A 23,791-nucleotide genomic window follows, 5' to 3' on the forward strand; every position below is an offset into this window, starting at 1 on the left:
CCTCAAAATGAGGGTAACGATATCAGTGTTTCATAAACTTTCTATTTTTTTAATGAACTTTTTAAAAATTGTGGAATCTTCAAAAAAATTTATTTATTTTTAGTTTTCAGTATTTACTTACACAAGATTTTAAGTTCCAAATTTCTTCCCATCTCTCCCCTCCCCCCACCCCAAGATGGCATGCATTCTGATTACCCCTTCCCCCAGTCTCTCCCCCTTCCTATCATCCCCCTTCTTATCCCCTTCTTGCCTACTTTCTTGTAGGGCAAGATGGATTTCTATACCTCATTGCTCATATATCTTATTTTCCATAAACTTTCAAGTGCAGTTGAGTTGTTTTTATAATTATTGATGACTCTAACTTTTCCATACATTGCTACCTCTTCTATACCCTTAATAGACCTAAGATAAAGGATCATAGATCTGGAGCAGAGCTTTGAAGACATCTTTTCCACCCACCTCCATTTTACAGATGAGGAAACTGAGGACCAGAGAATTTAAGTTTTAAATGTCTTGTCTAAGGTCACATAGGTAATAAAGAGCAGAGCCAAGATTGGAACCCAGCTTAACTCCACTGTACCCAAGACATATTCACTGAGGCTGCTGCTCCAGAATTGGTTTTTCCATAAAAGTGCTTCATAACTCTCCTCTCCCCACCTCCACCCCTGCCTTTCACACCCAAGAGGTCTATGGGAAGACTTGTCCCTTTGCCATCAGAACTGTAAGGGGACTCTAAAAAGTCTTGATTTTATTTTGAGCCTGAGAAAAAGTTCTTGGCTTTCTTTCCTCCTTTCCCTGCCCAGCAGCTCTGGATGTACAGACAGATACTACATACAATGTGGTAAAGGCTGGGTAATACAATCTCTTGCATTCCAGACAGGGTTCCAGTGACATAATAAAGCCCACGAAACATCTAGATTGACTTGTCAGGAGAGATCCCAGATGGATTTTCTATACATAGCTGTCAGGGCGTCTTCCCTGCTGGTTCCACTCTAGTGTAGGGAAAGTTATTTCATGCCAGGGCTAGGCAACATCTTGTAGCAGGTGGACGGTGTTGAGTATTGGCCAGATGCTAAACAGAGTGCAAGTTGTAATGTTAGAATGGGACAGAGGGCGAGGGAGACACCCTTATAAAAATGCTGCAGAGCAAGGGAGGGGGGAACACAGGGGAGCACAGCCCACAGTCTGGAATTCGAAGTATGGCGTTTTGAACCAGCAAGGAGGGAACTATTTAGTTATTTGCACCCTCTGACCCCACCCCACCTTGTGACTGCTGCAGTAACGAGATGTCCCAAATACTGTGCCTGATACTGTAGCCTTTGATGCCTGGACTGTAAAGATTCCACTGTTATCAACCACTCTCCTCATTGGGGAGCAAGACGTGCTTGGAATGTTGGTGTGCTGTGATCTCTGATTGGTGGTTTAGGGCTTCAGTGTTTCTGAATTTGCATGACCAAGCAGCAGTGTTATAACTTTCCCTAATAGAAGACTGGAATTTGAAACTTTGTTTACCTTCCAGATTCCAAACAAGCTACATTCTTACCAATAATGTCATATAAATATTGGCAAGATAGCCTGGAATCATATTATTATTAATACATTATTATTATTTTTTCATCCTGTCTGCTGGTAGATAGGGATTCTCTGAAGCCATGCACATATTTTACACAAAAGAATTACTGAGCTGCCAAGGAATTTAATGATATAATTTTATCATGAAATTCTGGGCTCTTTGGTTTATGCGGCCACCGAACCCCAAGACAGAATTAATTCATGTAACTGGGTATTGTTTTTGCATTTTTTCCCCTATAAGTGAACTCAACCCTACTTTAATTGCCCAAACATTTGGGGATATATATAGAGAGAAGAGAGTGAGGGACTCTCTGATATACTCATTATTTCTGCTCTAGAAGTGAATATTGCTGAAACTATTGCCTCTCACTGGAGAAGTCTGAGAATGTTAGACTTTTAGGAGTTTCTCTTTTTAGCCTTTAAATTCATCATGGTTTCCACATTCATGTGACTGTGATAGTCTGAAAAAAACCTCTGAATTCTGGACACACCATTTCCTGCTGCCTTGTTCTCCACCTCTCCCTTACTTTCTTCGTCCCTGAGCATTCTCTATAATGCCTCCCCCCATATCTGGTCTCTGAGGTTAGCAGTTTCCCATCCTTGTCCTAAAGATCTGATAGCTAATATTTATATATAGTGCTTTGAGATTTGCCAAATGCTTTACTTGTGTTAATTAATTTGTTCCTCGTAACAGTATTGAGAGGTAATTGCTATTGTTTTTTTAGACACCTGGAAACTGAGGCTAAAAGAGATTTAAGTGACAGGGTTTCACAGCTAGTGTCCAAGACATCTTCCTGACTTCAAATCTTATGCTCTAAGCACTAACTGCATAGATCATGTCATTCAAGACCTGGTTACAGACATACCCTCCCCCTTTAGACATTTGTTTATAACCTTCTCCAGTGAGTGTGATTTTGTATTCTTGTCTACTCTTACTTCTCCCATCATATTTCTAGATATTTCAAGTTAGATACATACATATGTACACACACACACACACACACACACACACACACACACACACACACACACACATTCATAGACAGAGACAGAGGGAGAAAGAGAGATAGTCAGAGAGCATTTAATACCACTAACAAAAATGCAAAATCTTGGTGTTAGAGAGGCCATTTAGCTCTATCTGTATCTGGGAAGGAGTTCTCTAATGTAAGATGAGGAGTTATCTTGACTCTTCTTGAAGGCCTCAATGATGGGAAATGTACTCCCTGCTAGGGCAACCCATCTTGCTTTAGGATAGCTCTCATCATCGAGAAGACATTGGAGACAAAATACTTCTACTAATTGTTTCTAGTTCTGTCCCAAAGGGTTTTGAGGGAGTTAAATAATAAAAACAGAGAGCCTGGCAGTAAACTGGTTCTTTTATGAAGGAGATAGTGAAATGAATACCCTAGTCCACAAAGAAGGAAGAAGGGAACAGAGCTCCCTATTTCTCATAATTGTATCATATGAAAAGACTATATCAATATGGAGAGAGCAGTAGAGGTGAGCAGGCTTCAGGTGAACCTCTTTTATCTAAACTGGACTAAGAAAGTTGGAGCACACATGCATACACAACGAAGACTTCGGTGCAGAAATATGTCAACAGGGGATCAATTGAGGACAAGGAAGAGGAGGCTAATATAGTCAAAACAAACTTTCTGAACTTTAAGGGGCGTGTGTGTGTGTGTGTGTGTGTCTGTCTGTGTCTGTGTCTGTGTGTCTGTGTCTGTCTGTCTGTATGTATGTGTGTGTGGTGGGGTGGGATTAGAACGGGAAAAAAATCCAAGTACTGAAATTAAAAGGGGTATCCATCAATGGGGGAAATGGCAGAATACATTGTGGTACATGAATCTAAAGGAACATTACTGCATTGAAGGAAATGATAAAAGAGATTATTTCTCTTGCAAAGAAATATCAAGAGAATTCTTTAGAAGAGACTTTAATTGGTATCTTGAGAGAACTGAATGGAAGTGAATGTGTTTCCAGAATTGAGAAGCCAGTAGTAGCAATGGTAGTTAGATGTGATTCTGGCTATGATCTTTCTTATATCCAGTACCTATAGCATTATTTATGCCATTGTTTAATTGATTAATAAATCAACAAATATTTAAAAAATACTTAAGAAATTGTTAATAAACTGTTTAATTGTTTAATAAACAATGAATTGTATGATTTATTACCTTAATTATCTATTTTAACCTAGGAATTTGGGAGAGTTGATATTGAGAGAGACAGTTAAGAAAAAGCTTCTGGGGAAAGTGCTATGGAATATTTTGGAGTGGATGGTACAGTTTATGATAGAATTTAAATACAGAAAAATACAGTGCAGGCAATAAAGTGCATCAGCTGCTACTTGTACTGTTATGCACACAGAGCATCAAGTCTACAAACTGCGAGTTCCTTGTGTGACACTTAGGGACAAACACATCTAGAGAACATGTAAGAATAAAATATATAGCTATCATACTGACACTGAGTGTAAAACCCTAGGAGATCAAGGTCCAGTCCTCTGGATTATTTTATCTGCCTAGTTACTTCATCTTCAAAATGGGAGTAATAGCAACATCTACATCCCAAGGTTGTTATGAGCAATTGAGATATTTGTAAACCTTAAAGTTCTTGCAAGTTCTATATAAGTAGTAGTAGTAGTAGTAGCAGTAGCAGTAGCAGTAGTAGTAGTAGTAGTAGTAGTAGTAGTAGTAGCAGTAGCAGTAGCAGTAGTAGTAGTAATTTATAATGCTCTACTTTTTGCCATTACATGTAGGTCAAGGAGAAACACAAAATGGTGTAGATAGGTAACTTGATATAGTGAAAAGCACCCTGGAATTGGAATTAAGAGATCTGGGTTTGAATCCTGCCTCTATTCTGACTGGCTATATGATCACAAGATCCATGGTTCACTTTACATAGTAAAATACTTGCTTTCTTTAATTCTGAGGACTATTGTGAGGAAAGTACTTGAAATTTTTAGCAATATGCAAATGTAAATTATTATTATTCAGTTAATCAATAAGTATTTATTAATTGACTACTATGTGCTAGGCACTAGGCTAATGCTTGGGTTGTAAAAGACAATCTCCCCCGCAAGGAGCTCCCGATCTAATGGGGGGACACAGCATGAAAACAACTATGTAAAGTATAAATTGGAAATGTGTGTGTGTCCTTTGTTGCCAAAGAAGACCGTGCCATCAGAGAAATAATGACATGACTTGCACTTGACTTTGAGTGAGGGAGGGCTGTGCAGGTCACCAGCCTCCCTTCTCCTCCAGAGCCATCTGAATCCAGTGACCAGAGATTCATCAGGATGACTGGAGATGACCCAGGATGAAGCAATTGGGGTTAAGTGACTTGTCCAAGGTCACACAGCTAGAGAGTGTCAAGTGTCTGAGGTGAGATTTGAACTCAGGTCCTCCTGACTCCTGCACTGGTGCTCTATCCACTGCACCATCTAGCTGCCCCTGTAAAAAAAATTGGAAATAATCAATAGAGGGAAGGTACTAGCAGTAAGGGAAGGATCTGGATAACCATGATAATGATGGATTACTCAATTCAACAAACATTTTAAAAGTATCTGTTGTATTCGAGCTACTGTGCTAGTTTCTGGGGATACTAGTTCTTCATGAGCTTTCTGTTTCACTAGGAGGGTAGGGGTGAGGGGGTGGAAAATAGAGAAAAAAGTAAGGAAATACAAATGATATGCTAATGTAATTTCATGAGCTGGCACTAACAACAATCCAGGGGCTTCCCGTAGGACGTGGCACTTAATCTTTGCATGGAAAGAAGCTAGGAAATGTGAGCTAGAGGTGAGGGAGGATTGCATAGAACACCTGGTATGCAAAGACACAGAGGTGAAAGATTTAATGTTATGAATCCAACAGGTGGTAGGACAATTTAACTGGAAAAGAGACTGACACAAGACAAGGAAGGTATGTGAGAGCCAGAATATGGAGGACTTTAACATTTGGTTGAGGATTCTGGTTTTGGTCCTAGAAGAAATAAGGATGCATTAAATATTTTTAGTAAAGAGATGACCTGGTAAGTTAGATGTTTTAGGAATATCCTTTTTGGTAGCTGCATAGATAATGGATGGAGAGGGAAGAGACTAGATGATAACTGATAAATATAGGTGCTATTCTAATGGGAATCTGCAGAGGGCCTTTGAAAATGTCTTAAAGAAAACAATTGATCCAGGTCTAGAACTAAAAAAAATACTTTATTAAACCAAAGGAGTGGGACAACTTTTGTAACACTGGCTGAACAAAATCCATGATACCTGGGGCAGAAGAAGATGTCACAGGGCACAAGATGAAGGCTCAATGAGTGTGATCTATGTAAGACCAAAAATGTTTATAAAGCACATGGAGAGAGAGACAGACAGACAGAGAGACAGAGAGAGACAGAGACAGAGAGAAAAAGAGACAGAGAGAGGAGGGGAGGGGAGGAAAGTGGAGAGGAGGGGAGGGAAAATGAGGGGAGGGGAGAGAAGACAACAGGAGAGGAGAAGAGAAGAGGGGAGGGCAGAGAAGGGAGGGAAAGGGAAGGGAAGGAGGGAAGGGAAGGGAAGGAAGGAGAGGATAGGAGAGGATAAGAGAGGAGAGGGGAGGACAGAGAGAAAAAAGAGACATTTTTTTCCATCATTTGGAAAAAAATGGCAGTGGAAGAATCGTTCCCTCTTTCTCTCCCTAGTCTCCCCTCCACCTCCCATATATACCTCTCCACCCTTGGACCTATAAGTCTATATTTCAGTTCTAGCTACTCAACTGGGTGATTGTATGTTATATCCCACTAGGAAAATATGTGCCCCTTCTATAATGGCATCCTAGGAATGTAAATGGCTATACACACTTGGTTTATACATTCAGATTATAGTCTTTAAGTCTTTCTGTCAAGGTACTGATTTCAAGATGAAAAATGTTTTGTTTTGAGTTTTTTTTTTCCATTTAAAAAAATTTAGAGGCAGAAGGAACCTTAGAGATTAGCTAGTTCAATGCCTTCATTTTACAGGCTTTTGAGGCCTAGGAAGGGCTTCGTGAAATGATTTGCTCCGAGCCACAGCGGGTAGCAAGCACAGCCTGACCCCAAACCAACACATATGCCATGACATTTGGGGTCTTTGAAGTTTATAGGGTATATTTATGTAGGTCAGTGGGGACAACCAACATAGCTTAGTTATCTATGGAATTCATATCCACTCCAAAATGAATTAATTGTCCCTTTAAGGTGGGAATCAGAAGGGGAAGAGAAGGTTGCAAGCATTTATTAAGTCTCCACTACATGTCAAGAAGGGTAACTGGGTGGCACTATGGCTAGAGCACTGGGCTTGGAATTAGGAAGACTCATCTTCCTGAGTTCAAATCAGCCTCAGACACTTACTTTGACCCTGGGCAAGTCACTTAATTCTGTTTGCCTCAGTTTCTTCATCTGTAAAATGAGTGGAGAAGGAAATGGCAAATCACTCCAGTATCTTCACCAAGAAAACCCCAAATGGGGTCACAAAGAGTAGTGACCGAAAAACAAAACAACTACATGTAACAGATTTGAACTCAGATCTACCCCAACTCTAGCCTCAACACCCTATCCGCTACACCATCTAGCTGCTTCTGGGGAGGCTGCCAGAAACCAAGAGAAACATCTAAACATGAAAAACTAACAGGTATATGAGAAGATGATGAGAAGAAGGATATATGGGAAAGTCTTTTTTTTTTAATTTTTTTTAATTTAACTTTTAACATTCATTTTCACAAAATTTTGGGTTACAAATTTTCTCCCCTTTTATCCCCTCCCCCCCCCAAACACCAAGCATTCTAATTGCCCCTGTGACCAATCTACTCTCTCTTCTATCATCCCTCTCTGCCCTTGTCTCCATCTTCTCTTTTGTCCTGTAGGGCCAGATAGCTTTCTATACCCCTTTACCTGTATTTCTTATTTCCTAGTGGCAAGAACATTACAGTTGATCCTAACACTTTGAGTTCCAACTTCTTTACCTCCCTCCCTCTCCACCCCTTCCCTTTGGAAGGCAAGAAGTTCAATATAGGCCAAATCTGTGTAGTTTTGCAAATGACTTCCATACTAGTTGTGTTGTATAGGACTAACTATATTTCCCTCCATCCTATCCTGTCCCCCATTACTTCTATTCTCTTTTGATCCTATCCCTCCCCATGAGTGTTGACCTCGAATTGCATTCTCCTCCCCATGCCCTCCCTTCTATCATACCCCCCACCCTGCTTGTCCCCTTGTCCCCCACTTTCCTGTATTGTGAGATAGGTTTTCCTACCAAAATGAGTGTGCATTTTATTCTTTCCTTTAGTGGAATATGTTGAGAGTAGACTTCATGTTTTTGTCTCACCTCCCCTCTTTATCCCTCCACTAATGAGTCTTTTGCTTGCCTCTTTTATGAGAGATAATTTGCCCCATTCAATTTCTCCCTTTCTCCTCCCAATATATTTCTCTCTCACTGCTTGATTTCATTTTTTTTAAGAGATGATCCCATCCTCTTCAATTCACTCTGTGCACTCTGTCTCTATGTATGTGTGCATGTGTGCATGTGTGTGTGTGTACTCCCACCCAGTACCCAGATACTGAAATGTTTCAAGAGTTACAAATATTGTCTTTCCATGTAGGAATGTAAACAGTTGAACTTTAGTAAGTCCCTTATGACTTCTCTTTGCTGTTCACCTTTTCATGGTTCTCTTCATTCTTGTGTTTGAAAGTCAAATTTTCTTTTCAGCTCTGGTCTTTTCATCAAGAATGCTTGAAAATCCTCTATTTCATTGAAAGACCATTTTTCCCCTGAAGTATTATACTCAGTTTTGCTGGGTAGGTGATTCTTGGTTTTAGTCCTAGTTCCTTTGACTTCTGAAATATCCTATTCCATGCCCTTTGATCCCTTACTGTAGAGGCTGCTAGATCTTGTGTTATCCTGATTGTATTTCCACAATACTTGAATTGTTTCTTTCTAGCTGCTTGCAATATTTTCTCCTTGACCAGGGAACTCTGGAATTTGGCCACAATGTTCCTAGGAGTTTCTCTTTTTGGATCTCTTTCAGGTGGTGTTCTGTGGATTCCTTAAATATTTATTTTGCCCTGTGGTTCTAGAATCTCAGGGCAGTTTTCCTTGATAATTTCATGGAAGATGATGTCTAGGCTCTTCTTTTGATCATGGCTTTCAGGTAGTCCCAAAATTTTTAAATTGTCTCTCCTGAATCTATTTTCCAGGTCAGTTGCTTTTCCAATGAGATATTTCACATTATCTTCCATTTTTCCATTCTTCTCTCTTTGTTCTGTGATATCATGCTTTCTCGCAAAGTCCTTAGCCTCCATTTGTGCCATTCTAGTTTTGAAAGAACTATTTTCTTCAGTGAGCTTTTGAATCTCCTTTTCCATTTGGCTAATTCTGCTTTTGAAAGCATTCTTCTCCTCATTGGCTTTTTGAGCCTCTTTTGTCAATTGAGTTAGGCTAGTTTCCAAGGTGTTAATTTCTTCAACATTTTTTTGGGTCTCCTTTAGCAGGGAGCTGATCTGCTTTTCATGCTTTTCTTTCATCTCTCTCATTTCTCTTCCCAGTTTTTCCTCCACCTCTCTAACTTGATTTTCAAAATTCTTTTTGAGTTCTTCCATGGCCTGAGCCCATTGGGTGGGCTGGGACACAGAAGCCTTGATTTCTGTGTCTTTGCCTGATGGTAAGCATTGTTCTTCCTCATCAGAAAGGAAGGGAGGAAATGCCTGTTCTCCAAGAAAGTAGCCTTCAATAGTCTTATTTCTTTTCCCTTTTTTGGGCATTTTCCCAGCCAGTGACTTGACCTCTGTATATTCTCCTCACACCCACCTCGCCTCCTGATCCTCCCAGCCAGCGTTTGGGGTCTGAGATTCAAATGCTGCTTCCAGCCTCAGGGCTTTTGGCGGGGGCAGGGCTGCTATTCAGTATGAGATTATGTTCAGGTGGTCAGGTTGGGGCAGGGCCACCTCTCAGGCTCAGTTCCCTCAGGGGGTTTATGCACAGACCTTCCACAATGGATTCAGGCTCCCGCCCGCTTGGGGAGCCCTGGTCTGCAGCCGCCTCTCAGCTTCTACCTCCCAGGGGGGCCCGAATCATGGGGCACCCCACTCCACTCTCGACCCGCCAAAGAGACTCTCTCACTGACCCCCGTCACCTGTGGGTGGAGGGACTTGTGCAGCCGCTGGAGATCCCGTCCCTGAAGCCTGCTCTGGTCTGTTTCTCTTGGTGCCATGGCCGCAGCAGGTCTGGGCTGGGCTGGGCTCTGCGTCTGCAACACGACGGACCTTTTGCGAGAGGTTTGCAGGTCCCTCTGTGGGTAGAGGGACCCGTGTGGCCGCTGGAGATCCCATCTCCGAAGCCCGCTCAGATCTTTTCCTCTCGGTGCCGGGGCTGCAGCAGGGCTGCACTCAGCTCCCAGTCCCTGCACTCAGTCCGCAGCGGGAAGTACCCCCCGCGAGAGGTTTGCAGGTCCCTCCGGAACAGAAATCTCCCTCGCTCCAATATTCTGTGGCCTCTGGGTGCAGAATTCGCCGTGAGTTACTCCCCTGTAGCTGTTCTGTGGGTTGTGGGTTCGGAGCTATGTGTATGTGCGTCTTTCTACTCTGCCATCTTGGCTCTGCCGGGAAAGTCTTTTGCTACATTAGAATCTAAAGCAGTTAAAATGGTGCCTCGACTTTAAGGTAGTAGTTATCAAGTCATGATGGTGCCTCTGAGTCTTTTTTTCACATTTATGGATTTCTAGTTCCCTTCACAGTCTAGCAGGTAATTTGATGAGAGGCAAAGATTGGAACTGAACTCTGGTCTTCCTATACCAAACCCAACATTATTTTTATTATGCCACACTGTCATAAGCAGGATGATGGCATAGCATGGGGTAGGGAAAACAGGAAAATTAGTAAGTGAAAATTGAACAAAGAGAGCTCAGACTACATAATATTTAAGAGAGTTTGGGGATTATCTACTTGAACCAGGGAAGTACATTCAGTTTTACTAGTTAATGACTCTTTTCTGATTAGGCAGTCCACAATATGAATAGACAATGATATTCCATTTCAGATAGATTTTAGAATAAAATAAGTCTAATCATTACTCATGCATTAGCCCTTCAAATACTTAAAAACACTCCATAGGATCATAGAACCAGGATTGGATGGAGCCATTTTGTCCAATCCCTTTTTCACTTGAAGAAAAAGAGATCTAAGAGATAAGTAATTTGGCTCATGCCGAATAGATTGCATCAGAGGTAGAATTTGAACCCAGATTCTTTGACTCCAAGGTCAATGTGCTTTCTACTTTCCTTCATTGAATCTTTTCTTCTCCAGGCTAACCATCACCATTTTCTTGAAATGATCATCATATGTCGTGGCTTCCAGGACTCTGCTCTGGACACAGTCCCTCTCCTCTGGATTTGACCCAGCTTGTTAATGTCTTTCCTGAAATATGGTTCCCAGAACTGGCTACAATATGCCAGATGTGATCTGACTAGAGTGGAGTGCATACAGCAGGTCTCACACCTTTCATGTTCTGCATACCATGTCTCTCTTAATTTGCACAGGCCTTTTCAGTTACTATATCCCCTTACTGATTAATATTGAGTTTGAAGGAGTGAAAAAAAGGGCTAGATTTAGCTCCAGAGTTCTGGTTTTAAAACTTAACTACCACTTACTATCTGTGTCATCTTAGGCAAGCGCCCTTTTGGGTCTCAGTTTCCTCTTCTGTAAAATGAAGGAGTTGGATTACAAGGTTCCTTCCAGTTCTGAAACTGTGACCAATGAACCTGATGAGATGAAGGGAATTCCTGTGTTTATGAGAATTTCTCTTATATTTCTATTTGTAAGATTGAATCAGGGTTTATTTACCCAAAGTCAAGTGGACAACTTCTCATGATGACCAGCTACCAGGAGGAATCCACAAGGGTGGCTAGAAAAGTGCCAGAACCCTTTAGTCACCTCACAGATCACCCGGCAAACATTTAGAGACACTTTGGGGTAGCCTGAAGTTGGATACAGACCCCATGTTAGCTGTACAGACACAAACATCAGATTCAACCTTGAATCCGTAAGGTAAGTATATCCAGAAGCCTTTCCCCAATTAGAGCCTGACTTAATTGCCAGGCTGCACATAATCACCAGGTTGTAGCTCTGTTCTGTGAGCAGCTGTGTGGAGTCAGACCCACTAAGGTACTGCTTTTGCTATGGCTTATTACAGTCAATCGAGGCTCTGATTACAGAAGGGCTGGCAATTTTGCCTAAGAATATGACAGAATCCCAGGAGTCTCTGCTTCTTTCAAGGTGCCTGAAACCTTATAGGCTTAAGATCCAATGGTGCTTACTAAATATGAAACATCCATATCATTTGATTAAAATGTGAAATTCTGGCCCATTTCACTTGGCTCCAAAGGAAATCTAAGGTTGTTTTAGAGATCTGTGCCTGACTTCAGGAGTGTAAAGTTCTCATCAGAGAGTTAGCTTGGATTGAGAATTAGAAATCTAGACTCAGAATCAGGAAAAATCAGGCTTTGGAATGAGCATATATAGGACTAAGCTCGCATCCTGGACACTTCCAGTGAATGAGCCCCTAGCTCATGTAAAACCTGCAACCTTGAGGCCACATGTGACCCGGTTGGTCCTCAAGTGCATCCCTCCAAATTTCACAGAGCAAATCCTTTGACTAGAGATTAATCTCCATGGACCTTGTCACTGGGTGCTGTGGCAGTGATGACTGGCCACTGATTCTTAAAAACTGACTCTTATGGACTTTAAGAAGAGTGATTCTGCCTCCTCTCACACTCTCGCTTCCCACATGTCCAACATGTTAGGACTCTTGGAGTTCTTCCTCAGACTTTGAGTGGAGGTGGGGAAGGGGATCACACTCAATCTCCCCAACGTGATTTTTACTCATGGCCATGAGGATGGAGGCTGCCTAAGCAAGCTTGAGACTAGATCCCAAGTCTCTGTCTGCTTCTATTTTGTGTTTCACTGACTACAGGCAATCCTACCTGTGTGTGCGTACATGAGCACACACACACACACACATACACACACACACACACATGACAGAGGGGTCTCACTGCGTCTCCAACTCCAACCAAATTTGTCTTTAAAAGTTGATTTGAGGTTGATTGCCCCAGGCATTTTTTAATGGTTGCCTTTTGCATAGTTTCCTAGCTATGACTGAGCCACCCTTCTACTTTCTCCAGGTCCCCTGCCATCACCTATGCTCCTTCTATCCTTTCTGCTCTACTGCTCCTCATCCTTATTCTAGCTACTCTCCTTTCCTGTTGCTGCAGAACCTTAGACATCCCAAGGTTGCTCCCAAGGCCAGGTACATCAGGATGCCAGCTGACAGATAAGACATTCTTGTTTTCCTAACTCTACACTTAACACCAGCCATACCCAGGAGTAGGGAGTGAATGGAGCAAAGAACGGGTGGGATTCTGGCACATTTAGGAAATTTTCTCATCTATGGCTTGGAGTAATGCATGGATTTGGTGCCTGAGATTCAGGCTACTGGGGTTCAGGACTGGGACACAGTGATTAAGTTCTGGATCCTAACTGCAGAAGCAACGTTTTTCCCTTTCTGCTTTTTAAATGGGGAATGTTGTCTGCAAATATGGACAGTGATAAGAATAACTACAGCTATTTTTACAATGCTGTTATAGTTTACAAAACGTTTTATGTAAAGGATTCCATTTTATTCTCATAGCAACCTCATAGGACAGGTCAAATAAATGTGATTATCTCCTCTTTGCAAATGAGGAAACTGAGACATAATCAGGTTAAGAGACTTGGCTCAGGTCATGTAACTAGTGGGGGGACAAGCTGGAATTTGAAACCAGGTCCTCAGACTCCAAATGCAGTGCCCTTTCCATTACACTGAACCATAGCTGACCCCACACAAGAAAGAGGGGGGGGGGGGGGGGAAGAAAAATAACCAATAATTAGTGTGTGAGGAACAGAAACAAAATTCTGGTTTTCATTAACGATTGTGAAAATGGCATAGATTGGCCATTACATGCAACAGATGGACATAAATTGAGTTTTTGTAAATCAAATCATTTCCCCATCACAGAGAATCATTTTTTGCTTGTAGTGAATCACTTTTAGGCAGTAACATCTAATAAGATCTTGTCCTCAACCCCAAGGCTTTTTGACTAGCCATAAATGGATGATCTGTAGGGAAGCATTTAAATGTCCTAGGAGAAATCACTATTTAAGAGATTTTCACATAAAGTAGAGTCATTTTATATTCAATATACTCATCCACCTCCAATTTAGTGAATATTCATAATTCCTTGGCTTTTTTTGTTTTTATGCTTTATACTTTTCAAAAGATATTCACAAATATTAACTTTTTTAAACTTTAAAACAACTAGAGTGGGGAAGGGAGCAGTATTATCATCTTTCACAAATGACAGGAGAGATCAGATAGCATGCCCAGCTAGATGGTGATTTTTAAAAAAGGACCAGAATTCCCAGATTCTGACGCCTTATTCACACTACATGTGTGTTTTTACAAATCCCAATTTTTACATGCTGTGCTATAGGCAAATTTTTTTTAAGTGGCACACACTGGTTTAAAGTTAAAGGATCAAATATTTTAATTTTTTTTAAATTATCTATCTCAAATCTTATATCTTCTCTCTGACTGTTGGAAGTCAGAACTCTTTTCTCCCAAGCTGTCACCAATTACACACCTCAAGCAGGCACTGAGTAATCAATCTCCACCAATGAGAAAAGTCATAGGCAAATAGGCTTCAAGTTACAGGTTACATTCCTCCCCTGCATCAAAACTCTTTTCAGTGCCTTGTAAAGATCAGCCAGGACAAACTTGAAAACTGTAACTATAAAGTCTAAACACAAATATTGGTGCTTTAAAAACAATAAGTGGATGATATTCCTTGCATCCCAAGTAGCCAATATAATAATGTTGAAATGAAAATAAAACAAATGTGCATTAATAGCGCGTCCTAGAGACATGGCACTATATAGTGCCTGAGATGGTACTGCAGTGATCATGTGTCTTGCTATGTACATAACCTAACTCATACACATTTCAAAAGTACATATGTAACCAGTTGGACTTCTCTGAGGATGTTTACAAGTTCAGGAAACTGAAAGTCAGAGAGATGGGATGACTTGGGCCCAGTTAGTCCAGCATGGAGTCCACGGAAGGCTCTATGATATGAGTGAGAGTAGCTTCCTTTGATTTATTGTTTTTATCTTTCAAACTGATGAGACCTAGCCAGGCGTTCTTTATTCTACCATCTTCTTTTTCTGGAGACTCCTATCTATTCTACCCCCATGAACTGAACCTGTGAGAAGGGAAGAAAAATTCTTCCCCTATACTCCCTCTTATGTTATGAGAAATAAGGTTAGGGGTATTTGTTTCTCTTCTGTATTATTTTCCTTGTTTTCAGATGCCAGAGGTGATCTCCAAAGGACTAGGAGATCCATCCACGGTGACCTTGGAGTCAAGATTGCAGGGGAGGTGGTACTGCTAAGCCAGGCTGGCATCGAAAACCTGAGTCATTGGGGTACCCGGGACTTGGACCTCAAAGAAGTTTTGGCTTTTCAGGATCAACAAAAAGAATAGTCAACTAAAGCAAGGACCCATGTGAAGGATTATAAGTAAGAATTTGTCCCAGTCAGTCATGCTTTACTATTTACAAAGTATGCTCCTCATAATAATTCTATGTGTGAGGAGGTCATTATTAAATTCATTTTATGGATGAGGAAAGGAAGACTCAGAAATACTAAATGATTTACCCAAGATTACCCAACTCCCAAGTGTCCAAGCCAGGAATAGAACAACTCAGGTCTTATGGCCCTAACTCTAGTGTTCTTTCTACCATATTGCCTTAAATGTGTACTGCATACAGGAAGGAGTGAAGAGAGAGGTCTCTCTCATGAGATGCATGGACTCATTCTCTCCCTAAGGGAGTTAGGTTAATGACTGTTCCCTTGCACCAAGAGAACACTCTACACTCTGATCTGATTGGAAACATTAATTCATGACAAGCCCAAAAGGGACCCTAGAAACAATCTATTCCGAGAGTTCTTAACCAATTTTTAAAAATATTTTCAATTTAAAATTCTCTTACTCACTTCCATCTTTCCCTAATCCATTAAAAAGGCAAGAAATACAGTCCCCATTATATTTATAAAGTCATATAAAACATATTTCTACATTAGCCATGTTACAAAACAAAAAAAACAAGAAAATGAAAGAAAACATCCTTCTTTTTGTGTTCAGAGTCCATCACTTCTCTCTCTTGGGTGAATACTGTACCATAGTTCCAAAGAACCATGAGTTCTTTGGAATTGTCTTGGATCATTGTATTGATCAGAGTAACTAAGTCTTTCACAGTGGATTGTCATCACACAATTGCTGTTACTTACATCTTAGCCATTTTAAAACATATTTTGACAACTATATTTCAATATAATCAGTTTCCTCTGTAATCCTAGACATATTAGGTTATCCCCACATAATGATGCCATCTAAAGTACTCCGTGAGCTAGACAGACCCCATGACACCTGCATCTAGAAACATTATTTTGAGAAGATTTTCTTAGGCTTCATGAGACTGCCAAAGAGGTGCAGCCCAGAAAAAGATTCATAATTTCTAATCTATTCCAGGCTTTTGATTTGACAGGTTCAGGAAACTGAAGGTCAGAGAGATGGGATGACTTGCCTAAAGATATTTGAAGTAATGCATTATAGTGAGAAGAGTGAAATGGATAAGCATTTATGAAGTATTTACTGTGTGTAAAGCACTATGCAAATCTGGGATGGGGGCTTAACAAATGGAAAATCAAGACTGTCTCTGTTTTCAAGGAGTTCACATTCTAACTGTGGAATAAGACATAAGGTCATGGCAGATGGCAAAGTCAGGTAGTAGCTAGGCAGAGAAAGTAGTAAGGCAGATGGCAAAGCCCAGAGGAGCTTGGGGATTAATAGGAGAATGGATGGTCCCCCACGAAGAAGGCAGTTGCTTCAAGGGTTAGAGAAGGAGTTCGAGGATACCTTCTTCAGTGGCTGGGATCATGGAGGTGAGTATGCAGTTGACAGTGGGTGCTCTGCTCTTCTTGAGAACTCAGAAATGGCATTGGATGAGGAAGAGAAAGGTCATGGTTCCTCTCAGAGGCAATAAGTGGTGATGTTCTGTCTTCTTGCTACCCATTGGCAGGCTAGGGTGGGTTGGGGAAGATCCAGAATTCCTAAAGTGTTGTCAGTACAAAGATCTACCTCAGGACAAAGAGCACTGGATTTAGAATCAGGAGACCTGAGTTTGAATACTTACTCCAATTCTGGGTCACCATTGGCAAGCTACTCTTGGAGTTTGTTTCCTCATCTGTAAAATGGAGACAATGGTATTTGTACTGTCTACTTCTAGCTAGTGCTAGAGAGAATACAGTGGATGGAGTGGTAGGCCTAGAGGTAGGAAGACTTGAGTTCAAATCTAGCCTCAGACACTTACTAGCTGTGTGATCTTGTGTCTGCCTCACTTTCCTCAATCCCAAAATGGGGATAATAAAAAGATCTACCGCTCAGGATTGCTGTGACAATTTTATGAGATAGTCTTCATAAAGCACTTAGCGCAGTGCTGGCACATAACAGGTGCTTAATAAATGCTTGTTTCCCTTCCTCCTTCCTCAACCTAAAAGCACTACATAAGTGGGAGTTAGGATTAATACTGTTAGTTTTGTCCAAGTTCACGGAACTGGCTTAGACCAGAAGCCAAATCCCTTGATTCCCCAGATCAACACTCTTTAAACCAAGGCTGCTTCCACCTCTACCATCATTTCACAACCATGAAACTGGGCCAGCTCATTCCTCTACCATCAAGACTCCAAGAACCACTAGGGCCATTAGATCATATATTTAGACCTGAAAGGGACATTAGAGATCTCTTAGTCTAAGTTCCTCATTTGACAGATGAGGAAACTGAAGTGAACGAGATGAACCCAAAGTCACATTGTTAATAAGAGGCAAAGCCAGAATGTCAATGCAGGGGCTCTGATTGCAGTCTTTGCACTAATGGCATTTTTACTCTAGAGGGCAAGGATATTCCATAATGAGAAAAGAAAAGGGAATGAGTGCCTACTATGTGGCAGATTCTGTGCTAAGTGATTTACAATTATTATCTCATTTGATCCCCAAACAACCCTGGGAGGTAGATACCATTATTATCCTTGTTTTTACAGATGAAGAAACTAAAGAGGTTAAGTGACTTGTCCAGGGTCACACAGCTAGCAATTATCTGAAACTAGATTTGGACTCGGGGCTTCCCAACTCCAGGCTTAGTGCCGTCTCTCTGTTCCCCTAACTGCTGGGTAATAACTAGAATTTCTGGGCAACTTTTCCTCTAAGCAGCCTAGATAAGTAAAATAGTCTGGGCCTGGCTGCTGGCATTATAGATTCAGTCTAAGATGGCTTTACAGAGATGGCAGGTCAGGATTAATGGTCACCTTTTTAAAATGGAGCTATAAACTTACCCTTTGGCACTTGTTGAACCATTGAAAGAAACAGAGCTTGGGTTTAAGTATGCCCACCACCTCTGGCCTCATTGTCACAGTCCCTGTTTATCTCCACCAGGCTCAGTCACAGAAAGTCAAGTTGATTTTACTCAGCGTTGCAAACTCTGACCAGTCACAGACTTCTGCAAGGAAAGGGATGGGAAGGAGGGGAGAGGGAGAGCCCAGGAGGGAGGGAAATGAGCTGCAGACAGGAGGAGAGGGCAAAGCTGCTCACAAACACGCCCAAAGAGCTAGGTGGCTGATAAAAGGAAGAGAAAGACAAAGTATCAGCATGAGATGCCCCAGGAATTTTCAAAGCTCACTTCCTGTCATGTCTTCTTGAAGAATAAACTTCAGTTCGTCTCTCATGAGATTGCTGCCTACGGTGACCTCAGTCTCATGTCTTTATCATTCAATTTGGTCAAAGCATTTAATAAATTTAACTTGTTAAGTTCATTATCATTTATAAATCATTTAGCAAATGATTTATAAATAAATAATTTCTAAAAAATAACTTATAAATCACTTAATAAATGATTAGCCTATGTTCCAGGCACTGTGTTAGGGGCAGAATATATAAAGACCAAAATGCACCCCTAACCCCCCACAAAAGTTCCTGCCCTCAAGAAACCTATATTCTATATTTATCAATACCCCTTTGTCTCTCTCCATAAAGATAGATAGATGGAAAAGATAGATAGATGTAAGATGCATAGTGTGTCATATGGTGGAGAGGTTAGATCTGGGCCAGTGACTAAGACCTGTGCTCAAATTCTGCCTCTTTCTATATTGGCTGTATGACACCAAGCAAATCATTGAACTTCTTGGTTCTTCCCACCTCACCCCAGGTATCTCTCTAAGACGACAGTATAAGTCATAGAACAGGTATTGACTTCCTTTCCTACCTGAGAGTTCCTTATACCAATGAAATCACAACATCACATGCAACAATCCTGACTGAGAGCTTGAAGAGACCTTAGAATTCATGTAGTCCCATTGTACAGATGAGGAAACTGTATCTCAGATGGATTTTATGACTTGTTTGATGTCACACAGCTAGGATCTGAAGCCAGGTCCTCTGATTCCATTAGAGCATCATGCTGACCTGGAGTCGGGTCCTATCTCTGATACATGCTAGCTATGTGGCCTTGGGAAAGTCCCTTGACTCGGTGTCTCAGTGCCCCAGATAAATCTATTAAGACTAGAAAATATGGATGAACTACATATCTGCTTCGGTGAGAGGACTGTGACAACCAATGTTCTTACCTCATGAATGAAATCACAGGTGAAAACCAATAGAGGTAAGGCTCTGGCATTACAGTAGCAGATACGGCAAAGATCTGATTTTTTTCAGTGGCTCCCATCCCACAATGGGAAGGGACTTGTACACAAATACTTGTCCCAAAAGGCAGAGCTTAAGAAGAACAAAGGCAAAGTTCTAGGAAAAACTAGAGAAGGAGGAAGGAGAAAGTAGCTGAGGGTGGTGGGATACAGAGGGGTGGAGATTATCATGGCAGAGGTACCTTCTGCCCTGGGACTTGCTAGGGAAGAGGGATGCCAACAGACACAAATGGGATTTGAAATGAAAGCCCAAGTCAATTTTTTTTCTCTCAAACTAGAAGTGGTCCACTCAGCTTCTCTTGGGTGTTGGCTCTGCTCTGCTATTGCCTGGCTTCCTTCCCCCCTTTGCAGACTATCTCTGATCAAGGTTTGGCTCTAATGATTTGAATGACCCCTTTCAGGGCCACCACTGGAAGACTTGGAGAAGAGTTAAGAATCAAGGATCCTCTTTCTTCAGACTTTCACATCTGGGGTCAGTATATGCTTCCAGTGACTTAAATGTCAAAAGTCCCTACTGAAGCCCCTTCCCACCTTTAGCCTCATCTCCTATCCTATAGTAGGCCCCAAGAACCAAGCTGAGAGGACCTAAGTCATTTCCCAAAGGACCTTTCAGCCAACAGCTCAGCTGAAGGATTTGCTGGCTGGTCTTAATGATGGGTCAGATACCATCATGTGATAAGAATATCCCAGGGCCACTCTGCCTTGAGACAGTCAGTTCAAATGGAATAAAATGAAATATAATCTATTCTGTTGTCAATCTCATCCCAGCAATATAGTTTTCTCCAAAAATCACAGCCTTTTAGAAACTATGGAAACATGCCCAGCTATGCTGATGTTCTCTCCCCCTCCCCCTAATTTCTCCAAGTCTCCATTGAAATCATCCTAGGCTAGTTTAGATTATCAAGAGCAGCCTTTTAATAAGTCCAAGATTTAGTGTTATCAGACACCAGTCCCCCTCCCCTGATGCCCCTTCTTTTTAATCAGTTGAGATGGGATTATGTTCCTGGCTCGAAATAATTTCCAACCGCATGGTGAGTGTATCAAAGTCATCACTAGGCCCTAGCTGGCAAATAAAAGCAGTCTCTGTGGAGGCCTTAAAACTATGAAACTCAGTATGTGATCTGCAGCCCAAGCTCCCATTCCCATGTCTGTCAACATTTGGGCATTGTGGGCGATTTGTAAAAAGAAAAAAGGGGAAGAAGAGACCCACAACCACCCTGGAATTGTCTGCCGTTTGTTCAGCAAGAGAAGATAAGCAAAACATTTCTCTCTCTAAAATTCAATTAATTCCTTTTCTATTCTTTTTTTTCCCCTTGCTAATTCGGTTAGCCTTGTTTGTTGCTGAGGCGAAGACATCCAATCTCTGAGGGCTGAGTTTCTCCCCCCACCCAGATGTTGCTGTACAACGTGGAAACAAGCAGCCCTGGCCAAGGTCGCTCGTTAGTCACGTGGCCCTGGAAGAGACACTTCCCTCCTAGAATTGAATGCAGCCCTGACTCACTCCTGGTACTTGAGCTTCATCCCCATCATTGCTAGATGCTTAGAGCAATGAAGGGCTGGGTTTTCAGCTCTGTTATCTATGTGATTTGCTGTCTTGCCAGACTGGTGAGGTTGTTTTACAAATTAAAAAAAAAAATTCCTTCCTTCAGATAAAAAAGGATTTTTAAAGTTGAAAGAAAATAGTTGTGGGAGGGTGGCAGTGAAAGTGAAAGATGACTCCGAGGTTGCAAACCTTGGAGACTGGAAAGGAATTGCAGTGCTCGAGGGAGATTATTTACATACAATTTACATACATGTACAAACAAATATACATACATATATAATGTACCCATAAAATTGCAGGATTAATTTTGGACTCAGGGGTTTCGGGGTGCTCATTTTCTCCCCAAAGTCATCCTTGGCAGCTGTGAACCAGGCAAGGATGGGGACTGGGTTCAGTCCTGGGAGAACCCGGCCTTCTATATATCTTTTTTTCTCTGCCTCCTTTGCCCTTTATAGTTCCCCACCCCAGAGCTCCAGGGAAAAATCTTATTAAGCTTATATTTGACTCACATCTAGGGACTCCCCAGAGTGTTGAATTGAAAAGAACTGAGTGTACAATGTAAATCAGGTATAGGATAGTTATTTATTACACACAAAAAAATGCTAAAACCAAAACACCCAGAAGAGTGCACTGAAGAAAAAAAAAGCCAAAGAAACCCTAAAACAAACAAAAGTAGCTTAGAACTGCTGTTATATTGTCCAAGGAGGTTAATACTTAAAATATCAAAACATGAAGCATTTCATTGGATTGCTGTATGGCTTTCCTTTCACCTCTGCGCTGCACTGTCCCAACAATTCTTTCCAGGTCCGAGTCCTCTGGGGATCCAGGTGAGGACCTAGCCTCACCCAGGTGTCAATGGTCACCTTCTCGCCAAGAATTGTTGGAGTGGTTGTAGGAGGCACCTTCCCTGCTGTAGTCTGTAGCAAATGAGGTATAAGAGCTCCCAACCTTTTGAACTCACTGGAAACATCCATCTCACGATCACTGCTCAGCCTCCTATATTTGGAAAAGAAACACAGAGCAAGTTCAGGCTCAAATAAGCAAGACATGTGCCAGAAGCTGGTTGTTTCTCCTGGGATACTATTTCTTTCCCTCACCTTCCAGAGACAGTCTCACTGAGCAGACAGAAAAAGAGACTTGGAAAGTAGTATCACTTTCTTTAAGGTTCATTGAACAGACCATTCCTTCTGGCATAGTGGCCAATAAGGGAACTACTTTGTCATCTGGCATAACCTAGGATGCCATATATGTCATGCAAAATTGCCAAGGAGACTCCATGTATTTTCCCTGGGATAGTCTCTATAGGCCCACACCTGAGCATGGGATGCATTGTAACCCATCCCTTGCATTATATACATCCATACACATCCGTATATAATGTAAACTATTGCAATGATTTTATTTATCGTTTGTTTTTACTTCACCAGAATTTTTCCTAGTATCCTTCCCCTTCACCCTTCCAGAGAGTCATCCCACGTAACAAAGAATATTTTAAAGAAAAAATTAAAATTAGAAGGAAACCCCCACTAAGCAAAGTCAACCTATACATTAAATCAATACATCAAAAAAAAAGTTTGACATTCTATATCCATGGACTTCCCACCTCTGAGAAACAGTGGGATGATGGCGCCTTCTCATCTCTTCTCTGAGACCATGTGTTTTTAGTAATTTTACAACATTCACTTTTGATGGTTTTGATTATTGTTGGTGGTTGTCCATTCCACTGAAAATGTCTCAGTCCTTGTGGATATTGTTTTTCTGTTTCTGTTTGCTTCATTGTATCAGGTCCTATAAGTCTTTGCATGCTTCTCTGTAGTAATCATGGTGGTTTGGATCTCCCTTCTCGGCAGAACAGCTAGGATCTGCTCTCTGTGCATCTTTTTAAAAATTAAATAAACACCCTGGGGCAGAATCAGGTATGTTTCCAAATTGGTTGCTCAGAATTAAACTTTTGAAAGCCTAATTTCCTAGGGTGAACTCCCCTCACCCTGAAGGAAGTTAAGCATGTTCTAATGGTTCCATTTTGGCCACTGTGATGCACCTCCCTAGAACATCTGTACGCCAGCCTTGGTAGCAGCAAAGGCACTTCCCTGAGATGATGACTGAGGGACAGTATATGCTTTCAAGGTACACCAAATAAGAAATGGGCAGTTTGGATGGAGCATTCCCACATTTGAATGAAGGGCTGAAACTGACAAAGCTGCAGATGTTGACAGGAAACTGGCATCTCCTGTTGCTATTTACCTAGCAGAAATGAGTTCTCAGAGATCAGTCTCACCAACTGAGACAGAAAGGCAGGTGACTGGAGGCGAGGTAGGGGAGAAGCAAATGAATTCCCATGAGAGGGTCAAAAAGGCTGCTTCACCAGCAACAGAGTAAAGGAAGAATCATCCTCTTATCATTTTGACCCCCAGTAACATCCTTTTCATGGCTTGATAGTGGCAACACGCAAAACCATGTGATGAATCATTTGTTAGGTATTTGCCAATTAAGCAGACAAAGGTGGCACCATCGATGGAGTGTTGGGTTTGGAGTTGGGAAGTGGTGAGCTCAAATCTCTTTTTAACTGTGTGTCCCTGCATGTCACCTCTATGAACCTCAGTTTTCTTATCGTAAAGTGAGGGGGAGGAGTGGACTCAATGGCCTCTATGGTCTCTTTGATCTATATAATCTTATGATTCTTACCTTCAGCCAGTAAGGAACTCAGAGAGTCTCATCATAGAGAAGTGCCTATCTGGTCCCAGAGGGCAAAAGCAAACAGAATCACTGTTCACTTTTGGAACAAGATGAATTTGGAATCTGATTGATGTAAGCTGATAT

At 41.4% G+C, this 23,791-nt stretch overlaps 1 long non-coding RNA gene across 1 annotated transcript in view; it reads right to left on the reverse strand.

Annotated features, from left to right (window-relative positions):
* Positions 1-21,540: 21,540 nt before the first annotated feature.
* The window catches only part of LOC140510678 (uncharacterized), a 46,260-nt gene continuing 44,009 nt past the window's right edge, over positions 21,541-23,791 (reverse strand). Inside the window, exon 3 of the long non-coding RNA XR_011969333.1 lies at positions 21,541-21,967. This is a non-coding gene — a long non-coding RNA (uncharacterized lncRNA). The remainder of the gene's footprint in view (positions 21,968-23,791) is intronic.

The sequence above is a fragment of the Notamacropus eugenii genome, chromosome 6 (genome assembly GCF_028372415.1).
Source record: "Notamacropus eugenii isolate mMacEug1 chromosome 6, mMacEug1.pri_v2, whole genome shotgun sequence".
Lineage (NCBI taxonomy): Eukaryota > Metazoa > Chordata > Mammalia > Diprotodontia > Macropodidae > Notamacropus > Notamacropus eugenii.